General features: G+C 36.9%; 1 long non-coding RNA gene across 1 annotated transcript in view; it reads right to left on the bottom strand.

The window, feature by feature from the left end:
* LOC106504342 overlaps window positions 1-18491 on the bottom strand; it is a 629832-nt gene extending 611341 nt beyond the window's left edge. Inside the window, exon 1 of the long non-coding RNA XR_002346093.1 lies at window positions 12115-18491. This is a non-coding gene — a long non-coding RNA (uncharacterized LOC106504342). The remainder of the gene's footprint in view (window positions 1-12114) is intronic.

Here is a 22654-nt window from a genome sequence, read left to right as displayed (position 1 = left end):
CGGTTCACAACTCTTAGGTTAGCAGAAGTGAACCAAGCTTTATAGAGCCTATCAAAAGTAAGTTTGGCTGCATGTAACCAAAACCCTAACATAACAATGTGCCTAAAATGCTTCCACCTCTCACAGTCTCTACAGGACACAGGACAGTGTGGTTCCCTCCTACTGGTCTAAGATGCCTATTTGAAGACCAGCCTTCTGTGCGAAACAGCAAGATGAAAGAGGGGCGAAAGAAACATACATTAGGAATAATTCATGAAGGAAATTTTCACTTATATCTTTTAAACAAAACACAGTCACAGGCCTACATGAAACTCCAAGGGAAGAAGGGAGATGTAAGATTCTAACTGGCAGAAATGTGCCCAGATAAAAATTGGTGGTGTTATTCAGTGAAAGAGGGGCATCTCCTAGGCAACTGTACAGAGCGGTGCTATGGAAACCCAGTTTCCCACAGTCTTCCTGAGCTACTTCGGATTAAAGCTCAGGGTGTGCCCCGATAAAGATTGGACCTGCTCAGACTAGATTTCCTTACTGTGACACTCTAGTGTCCTGTGTCCTCTTGACTCAGAATTCCCCTTCATTGATGAGTATTACTCAAAGAGCTCTAAGCCACCATTTCAGCAAGAGGCATACCTCACCACCAAATAAAATATAAAGAGAAAGCCTGGAGGCTGTTGCCATCTTCACTGCATGATTTGACAAGGTTTGTTTGTTTTTCAGACTTTGCAAATGAGACATCTCCCAAGATAAATGGAAGGTGAAGGATGTGAGAGCGTTATCAAGGATATTCCAAAGATATCAATGAAAAGGAATTGAGGCTGAGAAAAGATTTTAGAAATATGTGGAAGCTGAGCCAGGCTCTGAAGAATGGCAGAATTTAGAATATGTAGAGATGGGAGGGCAAGCAGGAGAGTATATAAGGGGAGGAGAATAAGCCAGAGTGGTGTGAAAGCAGAGGACAAGAATGTAATGCATAATTCCTGGAGCTGGGGACATCGGAAGGGAAATGGGAAAGGCAGGTTACATGGTTCAGGATGAGATCACAGAAGGCTTTTAATTCTGAGCTCCATAATCTGTGATTTATTTTAAGCATTAGATGACCAATTACTTATGGAAGGCACTTCACTGCTCTCTGTTCAGAGTTGATGTGGGAACTTGGGAAGAAGACCAGGGGAAAGAGTTAAGTACTGAGATGGGCAGAACAATGTGTGGTGGGAATATTCTGCTGACATCCCACCTCCAGACTGCTCTGAGGGCCAGAGAAAGTACATCACCTCCCAGGAGTGGGCAGACCTTTCTGTGGGACAGAACCTCAGGCAGAGAGAGTTGAAGTCACCCCCAGGCTACTTTCTCCCTGCCTTAAGCAGACTGTCCTTTCAGTTCCCAAATAGCCAATTTCCCATAACTAATATGACCGAAAGAAATGAAGCTCAACAAACGTTTTGGCTGTTAAGATAGCTATACGGCCATAGACATTGTGAAACCCTCAATAAAATGTTTATTGGGCACATAATGAAATCTAACTATGCTAAAAGCAAAACAAAACTGTGTACTCAGGACCACCATGAGCCTTTCATATAAATTTAAACCTTGACCAAGCTCTATAAAATCTTTTAACTGTTCTTGGGCATGGCTAAAGTATGATTAAAGGTGCTATTTTCACATCAGTACCTATAAATATAGCTCTGAATGTATAACAATAGAGGAAAAGTAGATGGAAGTTGAGTCTACCTTGACATAAGATTGTATTCTTAGAATTCATGTAACCTAAACAGAATGCTAGAGTATATTTAAATGTTTGATTAGGCCAAATCACATCATTGTAAAATTTTATTTTGATGTGGTTGTGTTCAAATTAATTTTGCATTCCCAGGAATAAAATATCACAACATCCATGGTGAAGAGAATTTATAATCAAGTATGGCCATTTTTCCTGTTCTACTTTTCTGTCTCTCTCATGGAATCTTGTGGTATCAGCAAAATCTAGAGACACAAGTAAAAGTGCCTCAACCCTAATCCATTTGGGTTTGTCTGATGTCCGAAAGTCCTTAGAAAGCATGAAGCATTTTGTCCCAGGTCTTCAAGAAGGCTATCAATGAATAACTTCAGATTTTCTGACGTGATCTGTCCCATACTCAGTTTAGAAGTATCTGTTCCTGTTTTTAAGTACCCTACTCAAGCCTAGGTGTAAAAGTAACATTCTGTTGCACTGTCAGCAAGCTCCAGATTCTGAAGCCCCTGCTTCTCATGTTCAAAACTTCTTTTGTTAAACCCCACTCTCCCATCTCAGTTATGCTTTTTCTTATTCATTTCTTTATACTGTTTATTTTTGTTAGAGTATAGTTGATTTACAGTGTTGTGGCTCAGTTATGCTTTTTCTAATATAAGACCTGCCATTAATTTTTACTCCTCACTTTTGATTTTGTTTGCTTATTCCCAGTGGTCCAATCACTCTGGCAGTTGAAGATCAGCCCTCATCGGTAACGGGCCATATCCATGTGTAAATATTCGAATAATATATATAAATACATACCAGATGTATAAATAACATATAAAGGAATATATAAATGTATACAACATATACAATATACACAGACATTTCTGTATTTCTTTTTATGTGCAGTACGATCCATATTCCATTCCTTTCTTCCTTTCTTCCCTCTTCCCTTTTCCCTCTTGCTTTCTTCTTTCCTTCCTTCCTTGTTCCCTCCTTCCCACCCTCTGGCCTCCCTGCCTTCCTTCCTTTCTCCCCCTGTCTTTTTTGGATTTCTAATGTCTTTTAACAGCTCTTCCTTTATTCTAGATATTAATCATTTGTCACACACAGTATAAGTATTTTTAGTCCGCAAATTATATTTTAATTTTGTTTATAGGGTTTCCATTTGGTATTTGTTTCTTTTTTTCACTTTATTTTTAATTTTTTAATATACTTGATTTACAGTGTTCTGTCAATTTCTGCTATACAGCAAAGTGACTCAGCTTTATAAACATATATGTATTATGTATATCAGTGTATAAATATATATATAATATATATGTGTGTATATATACACAGATATATACACATATATATGTATGTTCTTTTTCTCATGTTATTCTCCATCACATTCCATCACAAGTGATTAGATATAGTTCCCTGTGCCATACAACAGAATCTGATTGCTTATCCACTCCAAACACAATAGTAGTTTGCATCTACTAAACCCAAATTCCCAGCCCACCTCACTCCCTCCCCCTCCTCCTTGGGAACCACAAGTCTTTTCTCCATGTCCATGAGTTTGTTTCTTTTCTGTAGAAAGGTTCATCTGTGCCATCTATTAGATTCCAAATTTAAGTGATATCATATGGCATTTGTCTTTCTCTTTTTGACTTACTTCACTTAATATGAGAGTCTTTAGTTCCATCCACATTGCTGCAAATGGCATTATTTGTTCCTTTTTATGGCTGAGTAGCAATTCAATGAATATATGTACCACATCTTCAGAATCCATTCATCTGTCAATGGACATTTAGGTTGTTTCCATGTCTTGGCTATGGTGAATAGTGCTGCAATGAACACAGGGGTGCAGGTATCTTTTTCAAAGAAAGTTTTGCCTGGATATATGCCCAGGAGTGGGACTGCTACAGCATAGGGTAATTCTTTATTTAGTTTTGTGAGATACTTCTATACTGACTTCCATAGTGGTTGTATGAATTTACATTCCTACCAATAGTGTACACTTTGCAATTACTCCAAAGTGTAGGAGGGTACCCTTTTCTCCACACCCTCTCCAGCATTTGTTATTTGTTGACTTGTTAATGATGGGCATTCTGACTGGTATGAGGTGGTACCTCATGGTAGTTTTGATTTGCATTTCTCTAATAATTATTGATGTTGAGCATTTTTCATGTGCCTGTTGGCCACCTGTATATTTTCTTTAGGGAAATGTCTATTCAAGTCTTCTGCCCATTTTTAAATTGGGTTGTTTATTTTACTTTATTCATTTTTTTTTGCTGTTGAGTTGTAGAGGTGTTTGCATATTTTAGAGATTAACTCCTTGTCAGTTGCATCTCTGAAACTATTTTCTCGTATTCCATAGATTGTCTTTTTGGTTTTTTTACGGTTTCCTTTGCTGTGCAAAAGCTTGTAAGTTTGATTAGGTTCCACTGGTTTATTTTTGTTTCTAATTTTGATTGCCTTGGGCAACTGACCTAAGAAAACATTTATAAGTTTGATGTCAGAGAATGTTTTGCCTATGTTGTCTTCTAGGAGTTTTATGGTGTCTTGTTTTATGTTTAAGTCTTTAAGCCATTTTGAGTTTATTTTTTTGTATGGTGTGAGGGTATATTATAGTTTCATTGATTTACATAGAGCTGTCCGGGTTTTCCCAACACCACTGGCTAAAGAGACTGTCATTTTCCCATTTTATATTCTTGCCTCCTTTGTCAAAGATTAATTGATCATAGGTGTCTGTGTTTATTTCTAGGTTCTCTATTCTATTCCATTCATCTATAGGTCTGTTTTCATATCAGTACCATACTGTATTGATTACTGCAGCTTTGTAATATTGTCTGAAGTGTGGGAGAGTTATGTCTCCTGTTGTTTTTTTTTTTTTTTTTTCCCTTGGGATTGGATTAGAAATTCTGGATCTTTTATGGTTCCATATAAAACTTTAGGTTGTTTGTTCTAGTTCAGTGAAAAATGTTATGGGTAATTTGATAGGGATCACATTGAATCTAAGGATTGCTTTGGGTGGTGCAGCCATTTTAGTGATATTAATTCCTCCAATCCTGGAGCATGGAATATCTTTCCATTTCTTTGAATCATCTTTAATTTCTTTGATTAATTTTTATAGTTGTCAGAATATAAGTCTTTCACCTCCTTAGGTTTATTCTTATGTATTTAATTTTGGGAGGTATGATTTTAAAAGAGATTGCATTTTTACATTCATTTTCTAATATTTCTTTGTTAGTATATAAAAATGCAACCAATTTCTGAATGTTAATCTTATATCCTACTACTCTGCTGAATTCATTGATCAGTTTGAGTAGTTTCTGTGTGGAGTCCTAGGTTTTTCTATATACAGTATCATGTCATCTGAAGAGAATGACAATTTTGCCTCTTCTCTTCCAATGCCTTTTATTTCTGACTTTTATTTTTGATTTCTTTTTTTTTGTTAATGTGGTGTATGACATTTATGGACTTGCATATGTTGAACAATCCCTGTGAACCTGGGATGATCCCACTTGGTTGTGGTGTATAATCTTTTTTATATGTTGTTGGTTTTGGTTGGCCAAAATTTTGTGAGAAATTTTTATGTCTATATTCATCAAAGATATTGGCCTATAATTTTATTTTTTGGTAGTATCTTTGTCTGGCTTTGGTTTTAGGGTGATGTTGGCTTCAAAGAATGTCTTTGCAATTACTCCTTCTTCTTCAACCTTTTGGAAAAGATTAAGAAGGATAGGTATAATTTCTTCTTTGTATGTTTGGTAGAATTTGCCTGTGAAGCCATCTGGTCCTGGACTTTTTTTTGTAGGGAGTGTTTTTATTACATAGTCAATTTTATTTCTAGTAATTGGTCTGTTCAATTAATCTATTTCATCTTCATTCACTTTTGGTGGGCTGTATGTCTCTAGAAAGTTGTCCATTTTGTCAAAGCCTCCTGGCATATAATTGTTCACAGTATTCTCTTATAGTTTTTTGTATTTCTGTAGTATCTATTGGCTGGCATATAATTGTTTACAGTATTCTCTTATAGTTTTTTTTGGTATTTCTGTAGTACTGTTGAGATTTCTCCATTTTCATTTGTTATTTTGTTTATTTGAGTTCTTCCTCTCCTCTTCTTGGTGTGTCTGGCCAGAGGGTTGTCAATTTTATTTACCTTTTCATGGTTTTATTGATTTTCTTTACTTTTTTTTTTAATCTCTATTTCATTGACTTCCTCTCTGATCTTTATGATTTTTTTTTTCCTTCTGCTGACTTTAGGTTTTCTTTGTTCTTCTTTCTCTAATTCATTCGGTGGTTGGTTAAGCTGTTGGTTTGAGATTTTTCTTCTTTTTTTGAGCAAAGCCTGTATTGTTATAAACTTCTAAGAACTGCTTTTGCAGCATCCCATAGATTTTGAATGGTTGTTTTTCATTATCATTTGTCTCGAAGTATTTTTTAATTTCCCCTTTGATTTCCTGACCCATTGGTATTTTAGTAGCCTATTGTTTAGTCTCCATGTAGTCAGTTTTTTCTCATTGCTTTTCCTGTGGTTGATTTCTAGTTTCATGCCTTTGCAGTCAGAGAATACACTTAAAATAATTTATATAGTCTTAAATTTGTTGAGGTTAGTTTTGTGCCCCAGTATGTGGTCAAACCTTGAGAATCTTCCACGTGTGTTTGAAAAGAATATATATGCTGATATTTTGGATGTAATGTCCTGAAAATATCAATTAAGTGTAACATTTCTATTGCATCATTTAGGATCTCTGTGGCCTTACTGATTTTCTGTCTAGAGGATCTGTCCATTGATGTGAGTTTGGTGTTAAAGTCGCCTATTATTGTATTCCCATCATTTTCTCTTTTTAAGTCTCTTAGTATTTGTTGTATGTATTTGGGTGCTCCTATATTAGGGGCATGTATATTAACGAGTATAATATTCTCTTCTTGAATTGATCCTCATGTTATTAGCATCCTTCTTTGTCTTGCTTTATGGGTTCATTTTAAAGTCTATTTTGTCTGATATGAGTATTGCAACTCCTGCTTTCCTGTCTTTTCCATTCACATGAAACACCTCTTTCCATCCCCTCCCTTTCAATTTATATGTGTCCTTTGCCTTAAGGTGAGTCTTTTGTAGGTAGCATATTGCAGGCTGTTCTTTTTGTTGTTGTTGTTAACCCAGTCTGCCACTCTGTGTCTTTTGACTGGGACATTTAGTCCATTGACTTATAAGGAAATTACTGATGAATTTGTATTTATTGCCATTTTAAACTTTGTTTTCCAGTTGATTCCATGTTTCTCCTTTATTCCTTTTTTTTTTTTTTTTTTGGTTGGATGATTTCCTTTTATTTTATCATTTGTCTCGAAGTATTTTTTAATTTCCCTGTGTCCTCTTCTTCTTAGTTTTTCTGAATGTATTGTTTGGTTTTGATTTTTGGTTGCCCTGTTTTTCAAGTATGTTAACCCCTTCCTATATCTGCTTGCTTTAGCCTGATAGTCAAAAAGGTCAATCACTTTCTAAAAAAAGTTGAGATTTTCTTACTTTCCTTCCCCACATTTTACATTTTTGATGTCCTTTTTTAACATCTTCATGTTTATCCTTTTGTTGTTCCTTGCATTTATCATCACTTTTACAAGAGTGTTTTTTGTTTGTTTGTCTGTTTTTTGATCTGTATACTGGCTTATTTGATTACTTTCCAGCTGTGATTATCTCCAACCTATTTCTTCTCACATCTTTTCTATTTAGAGGAGCCCTTTCAGTATATCTTTTAGAATGGTTTTAGTTTTGCTGTAGTCTTTTAGTTTTTATTTGTTGGAGAAATTCTTTATTTCTCTTTCTATTTTAAATGGTATTCTTGCTGGGTAGAGTATTCTAGGCAGCAAATTTTTTCCCTTTTAGAAATTTGAATATATCTTGTCACTCTCTTCTGGCCTGTAGTGTTTCTGTAGAGAAATAAGCTGGTACCTTATGGAGGTTTCCTTATAATTTACTCTTTTTTTTTTCTTCTTGCTCTGCTCTAGCATTCTCTCCTTATCTTTAACTTTTGCCATTTTTATTATAATATGTCTTGGTGTGGGCCTGTTTAAGTTCAATTTGTTTGGGGCCCACTGTGATTCCTGAATCTTCATATATGTTTCCTTTAGATTTGGAAGGTTTTCAGGAATAATTTCTTCAATATATTTTCAATCTCCTTTTCTTTTTCTTTTCCTTCTGGAATCCTTCTTATGTAGATTGGCCTGCTTTTTGTTATGCTGTAGATCTCTTATATTGCTATCATGCTTTTTCATTTGGTTTTTCTGATTGTTCTCCTGATTGGGTGATTTCCATTATTCTATCTTCCAAGTCACTAATTCGTTCCTCTGCATTATTCATTCTGCTCTTCACTGCCTTTAACTCAGCTTTCATCTCTGTAAATGTATTTTCTAATTTTTCTTGGATCCTCCTTATATTTTCTAGTTCCTTTCTAAGGTAATCGCATTACTGTTCATATCTGGTCTTAATTCTTTCATATCCGCCCTTAGTTCCTTTAGTATCTTCACTATCTCCTGTTTGAACTCAGTTTCTGTTGGACTGCAGAAGTCTGTTTCATTGTCTGCTCCTTTAGGTGAATTCTCCTGTTCTTTTTCCTGTTAATGGTTCCTGAGCTTCTTCATTTTATTTATATATTTCTTATCCTATGAGTTTAGGGAAAACAACTACTTAGTCTTGGAGGGCCATTTATATGTGAGAGCAGCCCTGGGTATTTTGTAAGGGCTTACTATTTTTGTTGTGAGGGATCCTTTTGGTTGGGATACTTGCTATCTCTTTCTTCTGTGTATGCAGGCTGTTATCCACTTGATAGAGTGCTATGTGTGTTTCCAGGGATATCGAGGCAATGGGCAGGGCTAGTAGCCAGTTGGCAAGGACCCATTGGGAGGTGGCACAGGCTACTCCTAGTTGCAAGGCCCCGGGATATGGCAGTGACCCTCAAGTAGGTGTTGGTAGTGCCCAGAATTTTGCAGTGGGAGCCATGTGTGTGTGTTCCCAGGGGAGTGAGAGCAACAATGGTGGTGCTTGGTTGCAGTGTCCTTCTCTGTGCTGACCTCTGAGTTGACTGAGGCCACAGGGGGGTGTCTGTTCACAGACCCCTAATGTTGGTGGGCCACGCCCACCTCTGGAGTCTGAGATAACTGCTGGTTTGCTCCCATCTCCTGTAGACCATACAAAAGTCATCCCATCACACTTGGTTCATGCAGGAGGCTCCCCACTGCCCTTAGCCCACACAAGAGGTACCTGGTCACCTGTAGCCTGTACGAGAGGCTCCCTGACTCCTGTTGCCTGTGCAAGAGGTGCTTCACCACCTGTACCCTGTGCCAGAGGTGCCCTGCCCTTCAAAAGTATTCATGTGTTCAGAGAAAGATATTCCTATGGCAGTCCACCCCTCCTCCTCCCCAACAATACAGCCTTGCTTCTCCTGCGGCCTAGACCACCTCCCGGGTTCCCTTGGCTGTGGGGCTCTGCTTACCAGCCCATGGTGCACTACTCCCTAGCTCCTCAACTGTCTCCACACAGCCAACCCTTGTCCTCTCCCAGGGACTGACCTCTGGAGCCTGAACCTCAGTGCCCAGCCCCACCTGAGCTTCTCCAGTTGTGGTGTTTGGGGGGGGGGTGGTACTGATGGTCTGTGTGGCTTTCTCTCTGCTTTTCCCCAGTCAGTCCAGCTGCTGCACTTTTCTCTAAGCCTTTGAGGTCGCTTCATCTCAGCTGATCTCCCTGTCAGTTAGCTGGCTTCTCAGGGTGTGGCTTCCCTTCCTCTTTCAGGAATGCTAGTCCCATCCTAATTCCTTTCTCACTCTCTCTTTCTCTTATTTCCTTTTGTTCTACACAGTTATGTGGAGGGTTTCTTGCTCTTTTTGGAGGTTTAAGGTCTTCTGTCAGTGTTCAGATGTTTTTGTGAATCATTCTACAAGTAGATGGGTTTTTTTTAAATGTGTTTGGGGAGAGGGTGAGCCCCAGATCTTACTCCTCTCCCATCTTAATCCCGTCCCTATTATTACTAAATATTTCTTTCTTTATGGCTTTTGGATTTGTACTGTGATAATGTACTCAAACCAGCATCAAGTTTGTGAGCATATTCTCCTACATTTGATTTTATGATTTTTATAGTTTTATTCTTCCATGATTAGAATTTTGTGAATTTGAGTTAAGGATTATAACTTTTGAAAAAAAGGATGGTGAATTTTTCACCATGTTGTAGAATATTTTAGGTTTTTCCCATTTTAATATTCTAAATTAACAAATTAAATAGACTTTCTATTCTTTTTTATTTACTTAATAAAATAATTTTTATTAATGCTACAAAAGTAAATCTGTAAAATACAAACTACTATAATTCATCACTTAGAGAAAAGCCACTATTTGTCATTTGTTCTTGTTTTTGGAAAGACATTATGATTTATTTCTTTTTTTTTTCTTTTTGTTGATAATCTTTATTTAGGTGGGACTTTTTTTTTTTGGTTTGTTTTGTTTTGTTTGTTTGTTTGTTTGTTTGTTTATTTTCCCACTGTACAGCAAGGGGGTCAGGTTATCCTTACATGTATACATTACAATTACAGTTTTTCCCCCACCCTTTGTTCTGTTGCAATATGAGTATCTAGACAAAGTTCTCAATGCTACTCAGCAGGATCTCCTTGTAAATCTATTCTAAGTTGTGTCTGATAACCCCAAGCTCCCAATCCCTCCCACTCCCTCCTCCTCCCATCAGGCAGCCACAGGTCTCTTCTCCAAGTCCATGATTTTCTTTTCTGGGGAGATGTTCATTTGTGCTGGATATTAGATTCCAGTTATAAGTGATATCATATGGTATTTGTCTTTGTCTTTCTGGCTCATTTCACTCAGGATGAGATTCTCTAGTTCCATCCATGTTGCTGCAAATGGCTTTATGTCATCCTTTTTTATGGCTGAGGAGTATTCCATTGTGTATATATACCACATCTTCTGAATCCAATCATCTGTCGATGGACATTTGGGTTGTTTCCATGTCCTGGCTATTGTGAATAGTGTTGCAATGAACATGCGGTGCATGTGTCTCTTTTAAGTAGAGTTCTGTCCGGATAGATGCCCAAGAGTGGGATTGCGGGGTCATATGGAAGTTCTATGTATAGATTTCTAAGGGATCTCCAAACTGTTCTCCATAGTGGCTGTACCAGTTTACATTCCCACCAACAGTCCAGGAGGGTTCCCTTTTCTCCACAGCCCCTCCAGCACTTGTTATTTGTCGATTTATTAATGATGGCCATTCTGACTGGTGTGAGGTGGTATCTCATGGTAGTTTTGATGTGCATTTCTCTTATAGTCAGCGATGTTGAGCATTTTTTCATGTGTTTGCTGGCCATCTGTATATCTTCTTTGGAGAAATGTCTATTCAGTAGACTTTCTACTCTATACCAATGATCTTTTTCACTATTCCTATGCTAAAATGATAGAATTCTAATGTCCATTCTTTAAAATGTTTTGCTTCACAGAGAATAAACCTCTCCCTACCCCCAGTCCTATCACTGTTTTCACCACTGTTCTTTTTCAAAATTGCCTGAGATGTTCTTGTAAATTTTCTCATCCACATGAACTTTAGTATCCAATCTATAAGGTCACTCAAGGCTTCAGGGACTTTATCTGAGGCTGCTTTTATTAAAAGATTAATTGTGGGCAGTGGGGAGAATTAGTCTAACAGATCTACTACATGCAATCCTTATAGTCCAAACAAACCCACTACCTATTTTCCTAGGGGACCTACAAATATTGTGCCCTTAACCCCAAAGTAACTGCATAGCCTCTTGGCTTCCATAGGTTAATAATGACATGTGATAAAACCTGCACAGACCACAAATTTCTTCTCTTTTATAGTCCTTTCTGGTTTTATCATGCTATTTGATCAAAGTTCTTTTGTATGTTGATCCAGCAGCAGGAAGCTTGTATGAAAATTCCCATGCCACCATCATGGAAATGAATGTCAACAACATTTGATGGAATAACCAGACACAAAACTAAGTTTTATGTTTTTTGGTCACTTTTCTCAGTCCACAAACCTGCTAAATCACCCTCTTAAGATATCATTGGAATAATTCATTTTCTTTCTTTTGACAAGCTGTGTAGAGATAATATGCACATTCCACAAAATACTATCTTTCAAAGCAACATAATATTTGAATTGAAAAGACTTTTAGAAATTATTGAGTAGCATCACATTGATTTATAAATGAAGAAATTGAGGCTAAGAAAGTAAAGCTTTTTTTCGAGATTGTCTAGCTAGTGGATTATTGCACTGTATCTGTTTTTAAGCGCATGGTTTGGTTTTGATCTGTTGACAATTCCTCTGGCTGAAAAATATCATGTTACAATAAAATAAATAAAATAAAATAAAATAAAATAAAATAAAATAAAATAAACTTACTTATCTCCATGTTCATCAACTTTCACAACCAGAGTGACCTCAAAGTACTGAGTAGTACTTCCATCCTAGTGTTGCCAAGGTGTTCATTATCAATTTGAGAGGTTCTTTCAGGTATCTACTAATAATGGCACATCTCTGTTCTCCATTGTCATCAGCACTGATGTTTTGCTGGATTCAGTCTGTAATCATATTAAGTGGTTATTGAGTTCCATTGTGATGAATTTTAACTTGAAGGGAACATGTTTTCTACCTACTTGTTACAGACAAAAGCTAAAAACTTAGAAACCAGACTTATTATTTTCACTCTTTGTGTTTGCCTTAGTCATAAAGTATATTTTCTGAGGTGAGAAAATCAGCCACAGATTATGTTCACACCCTTTTTATTTAAGCTCTTCTTCAAATATCTTGGCAAGTATATCTCTGTACCTTAATGAGGTGGCACTTAAGTCATCATCCCATCTAAACCTTTTTTCATTTTCTAGCACATTCATTGCTAAAAAGGTCAAATTTTGTCTGGTAACTGCTTCTCAAATTACCCAATTTTGTAGCTCTTTTAAATATTTTTATAGACTGAAACAAAAAAAAAGTGTTGGAAGACTTCAAGGTGTTTAGCTTGCATATAATTTTCTTTTAATTTCTAAACAAAGCTGTTTTAAAGAGAAATTAATACCATTCAACTAATAGAAGGTTGTTTTAGTTACTGTTGAATAGGTTGTTGTCCTTCAATCTTGAACATATCATCTTGACTGTGAATATGTATTTAACAAGAGGTTCAATATCACATCAACACTTCATTTTGCAACAGCCAACTAGTTCTCTTGCCCAGTGTCCCCAAATCTTCTTGTATTTTCTTTCCTTCGGTCCCATTAAACAACTTCAATCATGGATGTATCCAACCTGGATGGTTACAAATGGCTAAAAATACCACAAAATTACCCATATTGGTTTACTGTAGATTCATGATTTTCAACTGGTCTTACTTGTCTTGACAATATGTCTGTGTTTCCATACTCCTCTCTCTGATTCTGTGCTCTGCTGTTTTAAACCTTTAACCCTCTCCCCAGATCTTCACATTTTTGCCAACTTCTCATCCATACTAGGTGATACTTTCAGCTTCTTACCTGAGAAAAATCAACTCCCCCTGCTTTTCAACACCAACACTTTACCCTTTGTCATATTACAGTGGAAGAAGATTTCCTGTCCTTGCATGAGATCAAATTCCTTCATCTGTGCACTTAGTCCAATCAGCTTGAAATTGAAGTACCTGAGTCTATATTATTATACATATTATGTTTTATATGTCATTCTCTACCACTAGCTCCCCCACACTGCATGTCAGGTTCCCATTATCCTTGAGGAGTATAGGATACAAAATAGGTAATTAATGATGATAGAAGTGGAAAATATTCAATAACTCTCTTTAAAAGTTGCATCACTGAATTCAATGCATAGTTACACTATGCTGAGTACATATTCCATGTCTTTAACGTGCATGAGAGGCTAATAATATCCCACCCGCAACCTGTGTGGATTATTCTGTCCACATGATTTTGGCCTTCTTGCCCTTTCTTCCTTCTGTATTTTCCAGACCTGATTTCTTGCCTTTATGCTCCCTGGTAGCCTTGCCTCCAGATTCTGACTAGATCCACAACACACTTAAGATGTAATGAATTCTATAGTTTTCTAGGATCTGGGCCTATGTTAGCATCTGCTTGTCAAGCCCACATATACCCAAGCACAGTCGGACTCAGGCTCTCCATCTCACTAAATTGAATTTCTCTACCTGCCACCACACACACACATACACACACGCACACAGAAACCCTTGAAAAAAAAAATACAGACTAAAACATGTAATGCAGGAAACAACAAGAATAGCAGCAACAAGAAAATTTTGGAGAACCTGAAGGCTATTCTACATGGCAACCAGAAAAGGAGGGCAACTGGTGGCCACTTGGAAATGAGAAATATAAAAAGACTGCATCAGTTCTTATCTTTCCTTACCCCGGACCATTGATATAGGACTTAACTGAAGGTCCACACCAGGGTTGGGGATAAATCCTTTTCCCTAATACTTCTTCCCTGAGAGTTTGACGGTGAGCCTGAGGGAAGGACTGTCTAAAGGAATAAAATGAAAGAAAGTTGTTAGCTGCGTTTTTCCATCCTGGGGATTTCCACCCTGAGACTCATCCCCTCCCCTTATCTTGAACTCCCAGTTGCCTCAGACTCAGGTCTAATCTCAGGTCCTTTCGCAATTCACCAAACAGATTAGATAATACCCTAGCCAAATTGCTGTCTTAGAAATTCCCAAACTTTCTTAAGGTTGAGTGTGAACTACCTATTGGTAGAGGACCCAGAGAGTGACTCTAAGGAAGCCCAGTTCTCTCCCAATGCCTTATCTTGATGGCCTGCACAAGAGGAAAGAGAGAGTGTAGGACCTAACAGTCAGAATGAGGGTCCTCAGAAATCCCACACAGTCTGTTGGAAGATGGCTTACTTTCACACAAGGGATGCGGAGCAAATTTGGAAAAAAAACCTATGGGAGGCATGCCAAAGAATATGATCGACACAATCAAGGGGAAGAATTATGAGCTCAAATCTTAACCACGCCCAACTACCAACAAAGGGGGACTTTTTCTCCTAGCTGGTCTGATTCTTTTGAAAGGGCACTAGGCAAAAGTAATCATTTAAAACATTCTGCTTCAAGATGCCTAACTTTAATCTAAGGACACTGGGTCAAAGAGATGGAATATTTATGGGATTAAGGAGATGGGGTTAAAAATTGGAAATGTTCGATTGGATTTTAAAAGCCAAATATAGCTGCTTATGATACTGTGAATTTCTTCCTTGGGAGAACTGGCAGAAATAGGTACAAAGAGCTAAAAGTATTGCATTGTAAAGATTTATTTGTGTTGTGAAAACACCACGTGTAAATAAGTGTACAAAGTATAAAAGTACAGGTAAGTGCCACCCAGGTCAAAAAAATAGAGTATTACCAGCTCCCCAGACACTAAGTGTCACTTGCTAATTCAACCTCCTTCCTCCTCCTTAAAGATGACTACTATCTCAACTTTTATACTAATCATATTATTGCTTTACTGTTTAAATATCCCCCCTCATACAAAGTGGTTAAGACCTTTCATAATCAAAATCTTATAGTCTTTCTTCACTTATGTCTGGTTTCTTCAGTTCAGCCTTATGTTGATTAAAATTCATTGATGGCATTGTTTATAACTTCAGTTCAATCATTTTTCCTAATTCATGATTTATCCATTGCCCTATTGATGATATTAGGATTATTTTTACTTTGTGATTGTTTTGAATAATGTGTCTAAAACTTTCGTTATTCCTATCTTCTGGTGCATATATGCATGCATTTCTCTAGGACACATACTTAGAAATGGAATTGTTGGATTATAAGGATATACCTATACATATCTTCATTAGATAGTAGAAAGTGGTTTCACCATTTTATAATTACATCAGAAATTGATGAGTTACTATTAAAGTATTGTCAAGCTTTCTAATGTCTACCATTCTTCTGACTGTGTAGTGGTATTTCATTATGATGCAACCATGACTTTCTCTGATGGTTATAGGCCTTTGGGGGGAAGTACCTATTGAAAATATCTCCTTGTTTTTGTATAGAAGTATCCTTTTGTTTTCTTACTAATTTGTAGTTTAAGTGATTTTACCAAGATTATACACACAATAAGTGGCAAAAATATGTCTGAAATTCTGATCTGAGTCAAATATTCTTAATTGCTACTGACCTGCAGAACCATTACAGAATAGCCTGTGGACAAAGCCAAATAGTGCATACATTAAAAAATATATTAAATAATTCTGTGTTTTAAAATATTTTAAGGTTGTAAGTAAAACATGCTGAGATATATAACATACACATACATATATATTAAACTAATGAAACAAAGTTTCATTCATGAATTGCTCCCTTACCAAACCTTACTAAATGAGCAGTTATTGACTGTCTAGTGCATACCATATATGGCTAGCTGTGTAAGTGTGTATTGTATATGACAATGCTAAGCATGTATTCATTTGCACAGAAAAGGAATGGTAGAGAGAAATACAATCAATTGAACCCTTTTGATCACATCTGAGTATAGTTTTAGTTAAATAAAGTCATACCAGATTTATTAGTATAAGTAAATTTTGTATTCATGCAACTGCACATATGGACAGAATGTCGATTCAAAGCTATTGCTTTTAAATAACTGATTAAACTGAAAAGAAAAATGACCTGAAGACACAGTATAAAAATCATGAGATTTCGTTTAAATGAGCTCAAATATTTGTACTCTCATTTCTTCTCTCCTGTCATACGTTTCCCTTTTCTCTATGTCGCTTCTTCCTATCCTCATTCACCCTCTTTTCTTCCACTTCTATTATTGAAGGCTTACAAAGATGCAACCATAGTAGCTGAAAAGGAGAAAGGGAGAGAGAAAGAAGAAGAGATTTTCCTTGGATGCTGGCTTGCAGGTCCATTGCCCTCTACCTGCTACTCATTCCCTGGAGATGGTGACTGCTTCTCAGAACATCAAACATGGGAAATGAGGCTCTTATGCTCCTGCTGATAAAGAAGCCAGTGCTGTCAACCTGTAGGTGCCAGCCCTCAATTAGGACATGTCGTTCATCTCTGTCAACACTAATGAAATTCAGCAGCCTAAAGTGACAGGTACAGCAGCTGATTCGGGAGTTTAAAAATTAATACCTTCAAATTTCATTTTCCCACTCCTTCCAGCCTCAACTCCTTCCAGTAGGAAGGCAAACAGAAGAAGCCTCTCCCGCCAGTATGCACACGCCCAGGAGTGAAGGCCAAAATCCAAGTGACACTGCAGGTTATTCTGAAAAGCAAAGAAAGGGAGGGAGCCAGGGATAAAACTCAGGTGCCCTTTTGGACTCTGACAAGACAAACGAACCTTCAGTCATGCTGTTTCAGACCAAAACTGACAACTTCAGGAGGCACAAGTTTGATTACAAGTATAGCCTGTCCATTGAATCTACCAAGAAGAATAACAAAAGAAAGCTGAGATGTTGCAACAGTCCATTTGGAGCATTCTTCTAGGCAAAGCAAATGGAGTATTAAGGAACCCAATTTCTGAAAATCATCATAAAGTATCTGCAAGATTTTATGCAGTGCAGCTGCATATTTTTTTTTTAACAAGTGAAACAAATCATTACATGTAAATTGCATTCCACATAAGAGGAACCAAGGACCTCTTTAGGTATGAAAGAGTACATGGGTGGATTTTTAATATATAAATACAGAGGAGATTTAAAATGATTCTTTTTCCTTTTAAGATTTGAAAACATGCTTTTTCAACGTCCTGTATATGTATGTTCTCTGAGTTAATCAGAAACTTTCCTATAAATGATGTGAAAATTTGCCGTGAATCAGAACCAAAACATTTGACAGCAAATCCCTGGCTGAAATCTGAGAGCCCACATTGAACAGATTTCTGTAGTATAATTGAAACATTGCCAAGAATTTTTTAAGAGCCATGATGTCTCAGAGGAAACATATAAACAGTTTTGATTCTTTTAACCTGTGCAGCCAAAACTTTCCCTGCCATTAGGGCCAGTATACCAGGTATGGAGCTTTCCTTCTCCTTACAGGTCCCAGGCTTCATCCATCTTCACTCTCTGATTCCTAATTTGTAGCTTCTCTGCCCTGGTTTGATTTCAAATTTAGAAGCTGCTTCCTTTTCTCAGTTTGCATTTGGTCAGGTCAAGTGCAGGCTAGTTGGTCCCATGATTTCTTGAAAGCTGTTTCTCTGGTTTTCTTTAGTCATACACAACTTTCTGCCTTTAGCTCTTACCAGTGTGGCACCTATTATAAATTCATAAATCTCAGTCCATCCTCATACTTCACTGCACATACACATCATCTAAGATGCGACTTGGAAATATTGAGGCCATCTCAGAGCAAACACATTTTCTGTCCAAATCACAAAATTCAGTTCATTAATAAAAATGCTTATGTGCTTTTATTGTAGGAGAGTCTTAAATGACACATGATGAAAATATTACAGAGTGTTTCCTTTGGTTTCTACTTTAAAAATTCATTTTTACAGGAGGTACAGGGAAAGTCACCACACAATCCAGCTAAGAATTGAATGTGACGTATTTTTTGGAAAATGGGGACGAGGGTGAAGAGAAAAATCTAGATTATTCTTGATGCCTAATTAGATAAGTCTATCCCAAAGAGTGGGAGAATCAGACTAGAGCATAGCTTCTAAAATCTCCTGAACTCAGAAAAGTCATTGTGCAAGGAATTTAGAGAGGAAGAAAGGAGTTTGCTTTCAGATATGCCTTTTTTCTTTCTTTCTTTCTTTTTTCCTTTTTAGCGCTGCACCTGCAGCATATGGAAGTTCCCGGGCTAGGGATCGAATCAGAGCTGCAGCTGAGACCTAAGCTACAGCCACAGCAACGCTGGATCAGAGCCATATCTGCTACCTACCCGCAGCATGCAGCAGTGCTGGATCCTTAATCCACTGAGCAAGGCCGGGGAACCCATATTTTCACAAACATTATGTTGCGTTTTTAACCTGTTAAGCCATAATGGGAACTCCCAGATATGCTAACTTTTAAGGGGCGTGGAAAAACCCAGGTGGGACATTACAAAACTAGATAGGTATCTTGCAGATAGCTTGAAGTCAGAGTTAAAATTTGTATCTTTGCAAGTCATTACATTGAAAGTGATGGTCAAAACTGGAGAAATTAGGTGAGAGCTCTGTGATCAAATAGATATTAAACAGGAAAAAAATGAGTCATAAAATCTGTGTTTGGAAGGAGAGGCAGGGTGGAATGAGGAAATAAACCTTTGAAAGAGGAAAAAACAGGAAAGGCCTGAGGGTTAGGTGAAGAACTAGGATGTTGTGTTTTTATAAAACCTAGGGAGATCCTGTTGTGGCTCAATGGAAACAAACCTGACTAGTAACCATGAGGATGTGGGTTCAATACCTGGCCTCACCCAGTGGGGTAAGGATCTGGCATTGCCAGTGAGGTGTGGTGTAGGTCACAGATGGTGCTAGAGTCCCACATTACTGTGGCTGTGGTGTAGGCCAGCAGCTAAAGCTCCAATTCAGCCCCTAACCTGGGAACTTCCATATGCCACAGGCGTGGCCTTGAAAAGCAAAAACAACAACAACAACAACAGCCCAAAACCTAGATGAAGAGATCTTAGACAAAAGGAGAGGTAATTATACTACTACAAGGAAGAAGAAAACAAAGGAGAGACTTTACAAAGGCCACTGGACTTGTCAGTTGGATTCTTGGTCACCAAGAAATATGCTTAGTTGGAGGGTGGAATTTACAAGTGATGCAACATGGAAAAAATGAAAGTTGCAGGTGTACTAAACTCCCCGAAACATTTTATAATGGAAAGAAGGCAAAACAGTATAGATGGCAGCTACTGGGGGGTATCAATGTATCTCAAAACACAGGTTTCTAGAAGATCTTGGAGATACTAGAAAAAATAAACATTTCTGGAATAATTTATAATCAGAAGTAAGGTGACACAATTGAAAGAAGCAGCCAATTGGAATTTCCTGAAACAGAGAAACAACATTATGCCTTCTGCATCTGTAAAGGATGGTGGTCAATACAGATACAGAGATCTTTAAGTGAGAAAGGAAGTATAGTATATATGGGACTTAAAGTCACATTAAAGAAAGTTACATCTAAGTGTGTCTCTGTTTCCTTTTTCATAAGGGTTGCAAAGTTCTCTATTTTGTATTTTTTGAGATAAATATTTAATTTAATTCAGTTTTTAAAAATTAGAGTTGATGTACAATGTCATGGCAATTTTTGCAATGTATCAAATTGACACACATATATGCATTCCTTTTCTCATATTATCTTTCATTGTGTTCTATCCCAAGAGATTGTATAGTTACCCGTGCTATAGAGTAGGAACTCAATTGCTTATCCATTCTAAATGTAATAGTTTGTATCTGCTAATCTCAAACTTCCAGTCCATGCCACTACCGCCCGAGATAGATCTTTAAGTCCTTCTTCCATACCTCTCTATCTAACATGTATATTTATTGCTTATTTGAGTGGTTCTACATCTGCTTTTGGTCTCCCCACTTTAGCGATGCATAATATTAACATGCATAGATATACTTTTAATATGTAGTATTGTATATATCTTGTGTTTTCTGCTTTTGGTTCATAATTTTTCCCCTCATGGCTTTCAATTAAAAATAAACATCTCTGTTTAGACCATGTATAAGGTAGATAAAACATAAAGCTATTTCAATAAGAAAAGGATTTTAAACGTCAATATCTTAATTTTTCCATTTTTTTAATTTAAAAAGTGACTAATGATTTAAAGCATTCATAATTTTTATATTTCTTAAAAGAATAATTCTAATTACTTAAAACACTGAAAATAACATAAAGATTGGACTTCAGATAAAGCACTCTCACTCTCTCTCTATATATATACATAACATACATAAATTTTTTATTGAGCTAGAGTTTATTTACAATGCTGTATTAGTTTCATGTATACAGCAAGGTCAGTTATGTATACACATAAAACTATTTTTTCAGATTATTTTCCTTTATCGGTTATTACAAAATATTGAATATACTATAAAATAAGCTCTGTTTTATTAATAGTGAAGTGAGTTACAATTTAGTTAAATTTACATTGGATTCAAGGAAAAGTGCATGTGCCAATTATAAAGGGACCTGAGGCTGATTTGTGCACTGAGTACAGTTTGAAAATGGTAAAACCCTAAATACTTAGATTTTAAATTTTAGATGCATCATATTTATTTTCATGTATTAAAAAAATCTTAGCGGTGGTCAAAACAGGAATCACATAACTGCAAGGTTGATTTGTAGGCTGTGGGCTATTGACATGATTCCAAACGTGTGAATAAAAGCTAAAAAAAGCAGTAAGTTAATTATATAAACATTTATGAACAGATAAATGTTTGGAACTATGTAGAAAACATCTGTATTTAATTTTTATTTAAATATTTTATTCAAATATCAGGTTCCTGCAGCTTAATTTTTTGGGCTTCAAAAATAGTCATTTATCAAGTCCATTTCCCCTAGAAGCATCATACATCCCTAACTTTCCATTCCCAGGACCACCAGTCTGACACCAGGAACTGCAAAGGTATCCACACATATTATCTCCGGTCCTCACAGCCACCCTGCAAAGGAGGGTCTGTGAACTTTATTCTACCCATGAGGCAAATGAAGCTGAGAGAGCTATAATAAGTTATCAATGAAACTCCAAGTCGACAGAAGCTTGTGTGATTCAAGCCAGTTTTTCTAAGGCGATACTAAGCCACCTTTCTCCCACCACCTGGGGTATAAATCCTTATTTACCTGGAACTGGATTCATTCAACTGCTTTCTAAGTGGATCTCCCTGCTTCAGATCCCACCACTGATCAATCCACTCTCATACTTTTAATTCTTTAGTTACACCCCTTACAATAACTTTGAACTATCCCTCAGCTACAAGAAACAAGAGCCCCACAAGATAGTTTACTTTATTGAGTAAAGTAAGAATACAAAGATAAAGAAAACATTCCATTGTGAAATTTACAGCCTTAGATACCTATTCATTGCAATGTGTGGAGACATTCTTCATGATTGATTATGTGGCCAATATTTGCAAACTTTCTATGTGCACTTTAAAAGGATTTGATACTCTTTAAGGGTGTTGTGATTATCACATATATATTGGGTCAAGCTTGTAAGATCAAGCCTTCCAACTCTGTTGTCTCAATCTTTTATATCCTTATTCTATTTCACTTCTTGCTGAATTCTTGGTTCTGTTGCTTGCTATTATTTTTTAAATTATCTCTGCCCATTCTCATCTCATTCCAGAAGTAGATGTTAAAATGATGGGTTGAAGCCTCTGTGTTGCAAGGAGATTGTGAATACTTTAGGACCTGCTATTGAATCAGCTGTTGACCTTTTTTAATTCCTGGTCCTCTAGATCAGCTCTATTATCTAGAACCAAAGACACCAGTTTATTCCACCCTTTTACATAAATTCAGGGTGGGGATAAGTTGCTCTTTGAGGGCCAAAGCCCCTCTTGGGTCCTGGCTTCCACCTGTGAGATCACCTGGGAAACCCTGAAGGCTCCACATGGGCAGAACTTCCCAAGCCTACTGCCTGCTTCTGGATCTAGATTCCAAGAGACTCTTCTCTCCTCCTCCTCACTCTTGCATATCTCTACCTCACTTCTGGTCCATGGAGTAAGTATCATATCTTCTAAGCCTTGACTCCATTTCATTTTCTCCTTTCATATTTTATCTACCCTTGATACCATTTTGGGGGAAAAGCTGGATGAAAATGCACATGATCTTGACCAAAAGTTGGAGTACCACATTTATAATACTATTCTATTTCTGATAAGTATTAATCACAACATGTAAATGACCTGCATGAGGTTGTCAATACCTGGTAGGACTTCCTTTCTTATGGAACTGAAAAGGAAGCTGCATTCTTATGGAACGACAGAGAAACCCACCTATAAGCCCA

Source organism: Sus scrofa, chromosome 7 (genome assembly GCF_000003025.6).
Source record: "Sus scrofa isolate TJ Tabasco breed Duroc chromosome 7, Sscrofa11.1, whole genome shotgun sequence".
Lineage (NCBI taxonomy): Eukaryota > Metazoa > Chordata > Mammalia > Artiodactyla > Suidae > Sus > Sus scrofa.
This window is presented reverse-complemented; position numbering and strand designations above follow the sequence as displayed.